The sequence below is a fragment of the Leucopleurus acutus genome (assembly GCF_964270905.1).
Source record: "Leucopleurus acutus genome assembly, chromosome: 3".
NCBI lineage: Eukaryota > Metazoa > Chordata > Mammalia > Artiodactyla > Delphinidae > Leucopleurus > Leucopleurus acutus.
In genome coordinates, this window is record NC_139145.1 from 64,414,605 (window position 1) to 64,423,787 (window position 9,183).

The window sequence follows — 9,183 nt, forward strand, 5'->3', positions numbered from 1 at the left end:
TCCCTCTAGAAGTGTGGGACCACACAGCCCAGCTGGCCTGCTCGCAGCTTGCGGGAGCAAACACCCCAGCCCAAGATTTGGTCCCGTTTGCATAGCCCGCCTTCCCTGTCTTAACCTCACACATTTTCCAGGAGGCTGTATTTGGTTGGGCTCCTGGCTAACGATCAATGTCAACTCAGTAATAGGGCAGCAATTTGGTGGTAGATGTTTTCTTGGCAACACTAGCCATTGGTCTTAGTGGGGGCCTCGGGTCTGGACTTGAAACACCAATGCCCAATGCCAGCCCCCTTTTAAAGACCTCTCCACAAATAAACTCAAATAAACACCCTGGGCCTCCATTAACGCCCTTCCAGCTGACCCTGGAAACAGTGGGCCTTTCAGGCCTGCTACTGCAGCAGCTCCCTAGGCAGTTAAAACACCCCAACCTGGCCTCTGGCCTCTCCTCTCTGGGGGCCACCAGGCCTACCCAGCCTGCCACCATACACAGCAGGATTTCGTCTTCCTCCTTAAAAAAAGGGGGGTGGGGAGGCTTTCAAGCAGGCAATTTACCATTCCAGACACAATCTTCCAAAGAGAAACAAAAACTCTCCCTGTCTGAGGCAGACCACTAAGGCGTGTATGTAATAAGATGCTAATACAATTTAATCATATTTCGGCTGGAAAACCTGTCCTCAGAGCCTGCTTGCGTCGGGAAGGCCAGACATTCAGAAAACAAGAGCTGCACACTCTTAAACCATTTTAAACGGGGGTCAGAGCCCCACTGTTTCCTATCTCTCATTAACTTTGATGCCGTCTCAGGGACAGTAACTGCCATGACAAAAATGATTTGGTACACACAGATGCTCAAACTTACTTCTCCAATCACGGGGGAGCCTAACCCTCCTCCAACGCCCATCATTGCCCACCTGCAATTCCAAGTGTCCCAGGGGGCACCCAGCTCCCCTAGAACACACTGTCCACACCCACCCTCCAGACCCAGTTCTGGGGACATACCAAGGGGATCCTGGGAGACAGAAAGGGGCTTTGTCTACTTTGTCCTTCAGCACCTTCGCACCCTACCCTCCACCTCAGAGAGGGCAAAGCTCAGTCCACTCGCTCCCATGGATGGCTGCCCATTGGCAACTGCAGGGTCCTTCTGATCCCTTCTTCAGAGAAGGGAGCTGGCTCTCTGGCCTAGCCTAAAGGGGAGAGATCAAAGGTCAGCTGCATTTGGGTCCTATCCAGGTCATTCATAATAACAGTAAGAATGGCTAATACTAATCAAGTGCTTACCACATGCCTGGCTTTGTGCATAGTCTTCTTTGTGCAATATATCGCTTAATCCACACACCCACCATGAGGTAGGTACTGTTATTAACCCCAATTGCAGATGAAGAAACTGAGGCACTCAGCAATTAAAACAGCTGGTGACTGCAAAGCTAGCATTCAAACCTAGACTGTCTGGCTCCAAATAGTGCACCTTGCCCCCCTCCCCCCCCGGGGGGTACAGTGTACAGGGCACAGACCTACAACTCCCAGGTATGGCTGGGGTATTCCAGATTCCTATAGGTTTTCTGAGAATCTTCCTGGGTTCCTCATCTTTTTTTTTTTTTGGTTTTTTGCGGTACGCGGGCCTCTCACTGTTGTGGCCTCTCCCGTTGCGGAGCACAGGCTCCGGACGCGCAGCCTCAGCGGCCATGGCTCACGGGCCTAGCTGCTCCGCTGCATGTGGAATCTTCCTGGACTGGGTCACGAACCCGTGTCCCCTGCATCGGCAGGCGGACTCTCAACCACTGCGCCACCAGGGAAGCCCCTGGGTTCCTCATCTTTGAGACACATAGTGAGGGTCCTATGTGGAGGACAGGGCAAGCAAGGGGTACCCCCCCTCCTCATAACTCTGACTTGGCCTCCCCTTGGAGAACCTAAAGGGAAAACTGTGAGGCCCACGAAGAGCCTGCTGGATGAGCTGTTAAGAATTTGGACTGGAAGCCTCTGACTTGGGTCTTGGGTACCTCCCTGTTAACTGGAACACTGATTAACCAGAATACCTTGCCCCCAACCTTGAGGATGTGGAAATCAGTGTCAAAAGCCTAATCTCATGATTCTGGAAGGACTTGGGGGCTGGGGACCAGCAGTCCCACCTCACCTGTCAACGAAAGCTAAGTGGAGATTTCTGACAGCCTCTTGGATCAGTGTTACTGGCCGTTTAGCCAGGCAATTTAGGGAAAGGAAAAGCCTGTTGGATGGGAAATGTTCTGGACACATTTGCTGCATCCCGAGCCCAAACAACTCTATCCTTAAACACTTCAACTCCAAAAGTGCTGGGGAGACCCTTGGCTAAACAATTTCAAAACCAACATTCACTGCAAGTCTTGCTGCCTGGGGCGAGGACTTCCCTCGGTGAGGCATTTGCTGTGGAACCAAATGCTTTTCCACTCTAAACAACAGCCAACAGCACTTGGGACAACTGAGAGGCCTCCAGATCAAACAAACATCCCTTTTTTCCCCTACCATGCAAACTTTCTCAATAAATTATTCGCCCACTTCGGATCAAAGACTGTTTTTGCAGCCTGTGACCTAAAAAGCAAATAGCATCTCTTAAACATAAAAGCCCTCCTCCCTGCCTGGGTCGGCTTTATTACTCATTCCTTCCTCTTACAGTTACTCTGTTGTTATTTTCCTTCCCTTCTTGTTAGATCACTTTGCGAGTCCCAACCCGCCTGAGGAAGATGGGATGGGAGGGATGGTGCCTTCACTTGGGGCCCTAAGGTGGGAGAAGAAGTCAGGGTAGGGGACAAGCCAGCACCCTGGGAACCCAGGAGACAGGGCCAGGCCTGGTTGGCAGCTCCCTGCCCAGCTCTTCTGCCAAATGTCCTACTGGGAATTTTACCAGTGAAGGGAGGGAGTTAATGCCACCCTGGCAGGAGGGGCCAGGCAGCCCTACCACCACCCAGACCCAGGACTCAGTTTGCAAACATACGTTAAAGGGACATCCTCACAGCTTGTCTGGACTCAAAGCTCAGGGCTCCTCCCCCTTGCAACAAAGGCAAGGTGGCAGGTCAGTCGTGCCCACTCAGCTCCTCAGCTCGGAGTGCAAACATGACGCCTCCTGATGACACCCTACAAACTCAGACCCTATATGAAACTTTGTGTCTTGGAATCCCGCAGTAGATGGGGGCGGCGGGGGTGGGGGTGGGGTAAAGGAGTGGGAGAGAATGTTAAGCGCGGGGCAAGGTTTGGGAGTCTGCAGAGACCAGAGGCGCCGGATCCTTCCTGCCCTTGGCACCGAGAAAAGGGAAACACAACCCTTCCCCGTTCCCAGTAGCCCAGGGCAGGAGATCTGCGTTCAAGGTGCTAAGGAAAAATGTCCCGGCCGGCAGCAAAGGTTAAGGGGATTGGGAGGGGGTGGCGCGCGCCTCCAGCCTGCCCCTAAAGGCAGTCCGGGGGACAGCAGGCTGGAGGCGCGCCGGCGTGATTCTGACCGCGGGAGCCGGGAGGAGGAGCCGGAGGTGGCTGCGGGGGGCTCCGGCCCAGTCCAAGGAAGGGCAAGAAGCGGTTCGGGCCGGGGGTGGCGCCGGGAGGTGGCCTTGGCCCCCGGGGCTGGAGAAAGGGCTTAGGCGTAGCGGGTGAGGGCGGCCGAGCCCCTTGGGGGGTGGCAGCTGTGTGTGTGGGGATGGTGTGTGTGTGTAGGGAGGGTGGGTGTCCTGGGCCTCTAGAAGCTATAGCGAAGGCTTCCTGCTTGTCTCGCAGACATTCCCCTTTTCTGACATTAAAGCTACGAGTCATCAAGCTGACCCCCTCTCATCCCTTGGCCTGAAGAAGAGGGTGTCTCAGGGCCCAGGGATAAGCGGGAATGGACCGGAGGGAGCCACAAGTCTGCACCCAGGCGGGGAGGAGGCGGGCAGGAGCGGCTCCGCAGGCGCAGGCGAGTGGGTGGGAAGGAGGGAGGGAGAGAGGGGAGAGGGAGGAAGGAGGTGAGGCCGGGAAGATGCCTCTGCCGGGGGCGGGGCGGGGCCGGGGATCCGGGAGAGGGACTGCAGCGGTGCTTGGTGGGGGCGGGGGCTGCAATGTCACTCATGTGGGAGTCAGGTGTGTAAGTCCCAGGCTCGGGCCGCCGCTTGCCTACATCTTCCCGGTACTACCCAGGGCTCAGGGGTGGAGGCGGACGGCAGGGGACTGCAGAACCGTCCCCAGAGCGGGACGCGAACCGGCAGACTTGGAAGAAGGTAAACAAGGGCCACGCCCCCTGCCGTCGCCCCGCGGGCGCGCACCCGCCGCTCCGGCCGCCGCCGGTACATTTCCACTCCCAGCGCTTCTCCCCCGCTGGACTCCCGCGCAGCCCTGGAGGGGGGGCTGCCCCCGACCCCCAGCCCGCGCCCCCCGCGCTGGGGCTGCGCACCCTCCATACTCACCTGGAAAGGGTATCCCCCGCCCCTCCAAAAAACTGTGCTTAATTTGTGCAGAGCCTCCGCGTCCGGGAGCTGAGCATGCTGCCCCCGCGTGCAGAGCCCGCGTGCACCCAGCCCGGAGAGGGGGCGACAGGGCGGAGGCGGTGGCCCCCGGAAGGTGTCTGGGACCGGACCGGCTGCACGTGAGCCCAGCGCAGGGTCATGTGCACCGGCTCAGCCCGGTTCGGCGCCCGGACGTGCTGCGTATCAACAAAATAAACTCGGGGAGACAGGAGGGCAGATAGCCCCGGGTCCTCCGAACCCACGTCCCTGGCCGCGCGACCTCCTCTCCGCACAGGTCTCCCGCCGCAGCCCCTCCGCCCTGCCAGAGCCCGCGGGGCAAGTTGCAGCCCCGGCGCGCCCCCGCCCGCCCGCGCCCCCTCCCCGGCCCGGGGGCGCTTTGCCGCAGTCATTAATAAAGAAGGTCGCCAAGCTCACCCTTCCAAAAGTTGTTGTTGCATGCGCCCCTCTCAGCCTCCCCGCAATGTACTCTTTAAAACACGACTGACCAACATGCGCAATCTCTCTCCCCTGTGCTGTGCATCGGCACCCCCCCCCCGCGCGCGCTGGCTTCCTAGAACAAGCAGCCAGCAGGAGAGAGAGGGAGCGAGCGAGCAAGAGCAAGAGAGAGAGAGAGAGAGAGAGAGAGAGCGCGAGGGAGCGAGGAGCGCTGGAGATCTGTTGCAAAAACACAAAATAACGCCGTGGAGATGCGCAGGGCCAGTCGCCGGGGGCTGGATCTTACCTTGCTCCGCGGTGCCCTTCCGAGGGCCGCTACCCCCGGCTACGCGCCGCGGCTGGGGCCGGCGTGGGAAGGATGCTCCTGAAACCCGGAGCTCCTGGGGCCGGCGCGGGCGGGCGGGGGGCGCGCATCCATCCGGGGTCGTGGCGAGGGAGGCGGCCGGGCCCGTGGGGTCCCCGGCACCGCACCCGGCCGGGGACTGTCAGCCCGCCAGACCTAAGCCCTTGCCGCTAGGAGTGGGTGCAAAGTAACTCCATGGACGCTTCTACCCCCCCCCCCCCCAAATAGCCTCCAACTGCGATGGCCGCGGTCGGCACCATTCACCAACCCCCCTGTGTATGTTTCTGTTTCTTTTTAAACCAAGACTTCCTTGTGATCTCTTTAGAAAAAAAAAAAATGTGTTGGGGTGGGGGTGGGGTGGGGGCGGGCGGGAGGAGCGAGGGAGGGGGAGTAGCCACTTTTTTCTTATTCACTCGGATTTCCACTCCTGACACCCCCCGCCTCGCCCCTCCACCCCCCCCGCCCAGTTGTTTGGCTTCAGCTGCGGGTTCAGGTAGCGTTGCAGGCCTCCGGGGGGAGGGTACCCTGCCGGACCGCCCTCTTGCCTGCACCTCGGGCCTGGACTCCCCACGGGCTCTGGGGCGCCCCCAGCCCGCCCTGTCCCCAGGGCCGGGCCCAAGCGGCGGCTGCGCCCGTGCAAGTCCCATCAGGTCTGCTCACACTTCACACACTCACACACATACCCCGCCCCTCCACTCTCTCACTCACACTTTCTGCTCACACCCCGCCCCCTTCGCGCCCCAGACCCGGGCGGCGCCCCCCGCAACCTTAAAAAAAAAAAAAAGCAAGCTTATACTTAAAAAAATCTTTTGGCGCCATATTAATGACGTACTTAAAATTTGCCATTTCTCCCTGCGTCAAAAAGACGTTTCTTTGCAAATAACAGCCTGAAGGCGACACTCGCGGAGGGAACGAGGTTTGCACTGAGCACCCCGCCTCCCGGGGTTCCAGCGCTGGAAGACCCTCGCTCTAGGCCCTGATCCTGAATCGCTGGTTTTAAAATGCGAAACGAATAAATCGCGTGGCGTTTCGCAGCGCCAGAAGTGAGCAGAAAGTGCTGGCAGGAGCGGAGGGGAGGGGCGCGCGCGAGTCTGGGGGAGGGGGCGCGGCTCTCCTCCCCCACCCACAGCAGATGGAAACTAACATGCCGGGCGGGGGAAACTTGAAATTGTGGGCGACCTCAAGAAGGAGGGGCGGTCCGTAGAGAGGGTCCCTCTCGGGTTCGTCGCCCCCTCCCCCCGCCCGAGTGCCTCCTGGCGCCCAGCTCTGCCCCGCATTTCCGGGGGGTAGGGAACGCAGTGATGGGTGGGTGGGTGGCTGCACGTCCTGGGCCCGGTAGGAGTTTGCCCCGGGGTGGCCACCTCCCCCTTGCTCGTCCTTCCCAGTCCCCCTAAAGGGTTAAAAACCAAGGGGCAACTTCCAAGGATTGGCACTTGGCGAGGAAGCGGGGCGCCCCTCTCCCCACCCTTCGCCTCCTCGCCCCTCCTCCTCCGGCTCCACTTCCCGACTTGACCTTGTGGTGCACAAACAGTGCGCTGGGATCCTCGCAGTTTCTGGAAGAAGAGCTTGCGCTCGCCAGGCAGGCGGGCTGTCGGGCGGCTCTCGGGCGGTGGCGGGGCCTTGGGTCCGTTCCCGGAGCCGCGGGCCACACCCACCCAACCCGCTGCGCCCGCCGTGCTCACCTTCTCTCGAGGAAGGAGCAGGGCTGGCCTTCTGGATGGGGAGAAGTGGGGGGCAAGCTGCAGCCTTCTCAGATGCTCCCAGCTAGGGAGGGGGTGGTCTGGTCTCAGGCGGGGTTTGGGGGGGGGAGACCTGGGAGCCTGGCCCAATATCCTCAAAGCATCATTGCCAACTTTTTCTTCCCCCTCCTTTTTGGCTGCCCCTCAAAGATGATCCAATAATTTCTTCACCTCACCTTTGGCTTTGAAGGCACGTGGGTGAGCTGTGAACTGGGACAGAAACCACCTTCCCTCTCCAAGACTGAAGTTTGTTTATTCTTTCTTTCCCCTCCACCCCTTCTGTGGAAAGATAAATATTCAATTTACATAAGATGACATTTATGTGACAATTAAGAAGATTCCCCGGTGGAATGTTGTGAACACATTTCCTTATAGGAGAAATAAATCTAATAATAAACAAACTCATAATAACAGCACAAATCCTCTGACAGGGCGGATTGTCTACACAACAGAGGGAGATGATGGATGCTGAAATAAGCACTTTTGCAACAGGAAAGAAATACGAGCTCCAAGAGAGTCAGTGTAACATTTCCTTGGCCTTCATTCACAAAGTCTGGGGAGGCTTGTCTGGCAAGACTGAGGGTCTAGGTATCTCCCAATTAGACCTGTTCTAGCATTTAGTGGTCAGTTGGTAGGATTTTCCCAACCTCAAGCTCAGTGCCTAGAAACAGATGTTGCAGGTTGTGAGCATGTAACAAAATGGTTAAATACCTGGGCTCTACCTGGCTCTGCAGTTCAGAGGCTGCTTCATGTAGGCAAGTGAATTCATCTCTGGGTCTCTTTTTCCTCCTTCGTAGAATGGGGTAGTTGGAGGCTTCCTGAGGCCCTGTGTGTGTGTGTACACAGTATATGTGTACACACACACACACACATATACACACACTATATGTGTACAGCAGGGCCTGGCTCAGAGTACGCAGTGCACATTAGCACTTTTTCCTGGTGCCTACATTTTGGAAGGGTGTGAATACACTCCCTGAAAGCTCTTAGCACTGAGAAACTGAGGGACATACACAAGATCTCCCAGTGTGGGCAAAAGGGAAGGCCAGGAGAAAAAACTGTAAATGATTGTGGCCTCCATGGTCAAGATCCAGATGGTAGCCACACATATGAGGTGAGAGTGGAGGTACCAATTTACAGTGGCCCAGTTCAAGGGGACTGCTCTTGTTGGGTCTAGTTGCAGAGGGTTTACATGCAGGAGAGGACTGGACAGGCTCCTCCTCTTAGCCATCAGGATTCCCATGGCAAGCAGTTATAAAATGACCTAGAGGAGGAAGAGGGAGTGGATGACCATCTATAGGGCACCTGCTCTGTGCTGTGGACTGTTAGTCATCCCATTTCATCCTCACAAAAACCATGCTACCTATTCAGAAAGGTTTAGCAACTTACCAACAGTCACACAGCTAGCGAGTGGTGACAGAACTGGCACCTAGTCCAGCAGACCCCAGGACCTATTTGTTTTCCGTTTTACCACACTGCCAGAAATAAAAAGTATTAGTATTGTTGGTTTGATCAGGGATGGGAGCCTGATCGCTATATTGGCAAGAAAGAATTTTATGAGCAACACTTTGTTTCTGAGGTGCTCCCCTGAATTTGGGTACGATCCAGATCACCTAAAGAGTCCTTGGAAGACACTTCTTGTTTAGGATTGGGCGCTCCATCAGAATCCTTGACTTCCCACAGCTCTCTGCTACTGTTTAAGGTTAACCTTGGAAATGTAAATAGAATGATAGCATTAAAGCTAATTATAACTCCTTAATCCTTCTTAAAAATTTCACAAATCATTCATTAACTTTTTACAGAAAAAAAAAAAGAGAAGAAACATGGTGTCCTTGGAGATGTAATCATTCATCTTTTTCAACAAATATTTATTGAGTGCCTTCTGTATTCCAGGCATCGTTCTGGGTGCTAGGAACACAGCACAAACATGACAGACAAAAATGCGTATTCTCATGCAACTCACTTTCTAGTTAAAGGAAATACACAATTTTTTAAAAAGTTAAAAAAATATTATATTTGAAGGTGAGTAAGTGCTGTGGAGAAAATTTAAGTAGAAAGGGGGATAGGGAATGTGAGGATGCAATTTAAATAGAGTCCTCAGGGAAGAGCTGGCTGAGAAGGTGGCTTTTGAGTAAAAGGAGGTGAAGGAATGAACTGTGAGAGTTTATGGAGGAAGAGCATTCTAAGCTAGGGATTCTTAACCTGGAGTCATAGA

At 55.9% G+C, this 9,183-nt stretch overlaps 1 protein-coding gene across 1 annotated transcript in view; it reads right to left on the reverse strand.

Moving 5' to 3' along the window:
* Positions 1-1,067, reverse strand: part of JADE2 (jade family PHD finger 2) — a 42,514-nt gene extending 41,447 nt beyond the window's left edge. The window contains exon 1 of the mRNA XM_082835143.1: positions 994-1,067. The gene's annotated coding sequence lies outside the window, so the exon portion shown is untranslated. The remainder of the gene's footprint in view (positions 1-993) is intronic.
* Between the last annotated feature and the right edge of the window lie 8,116 nt (positions 1,068-9,183).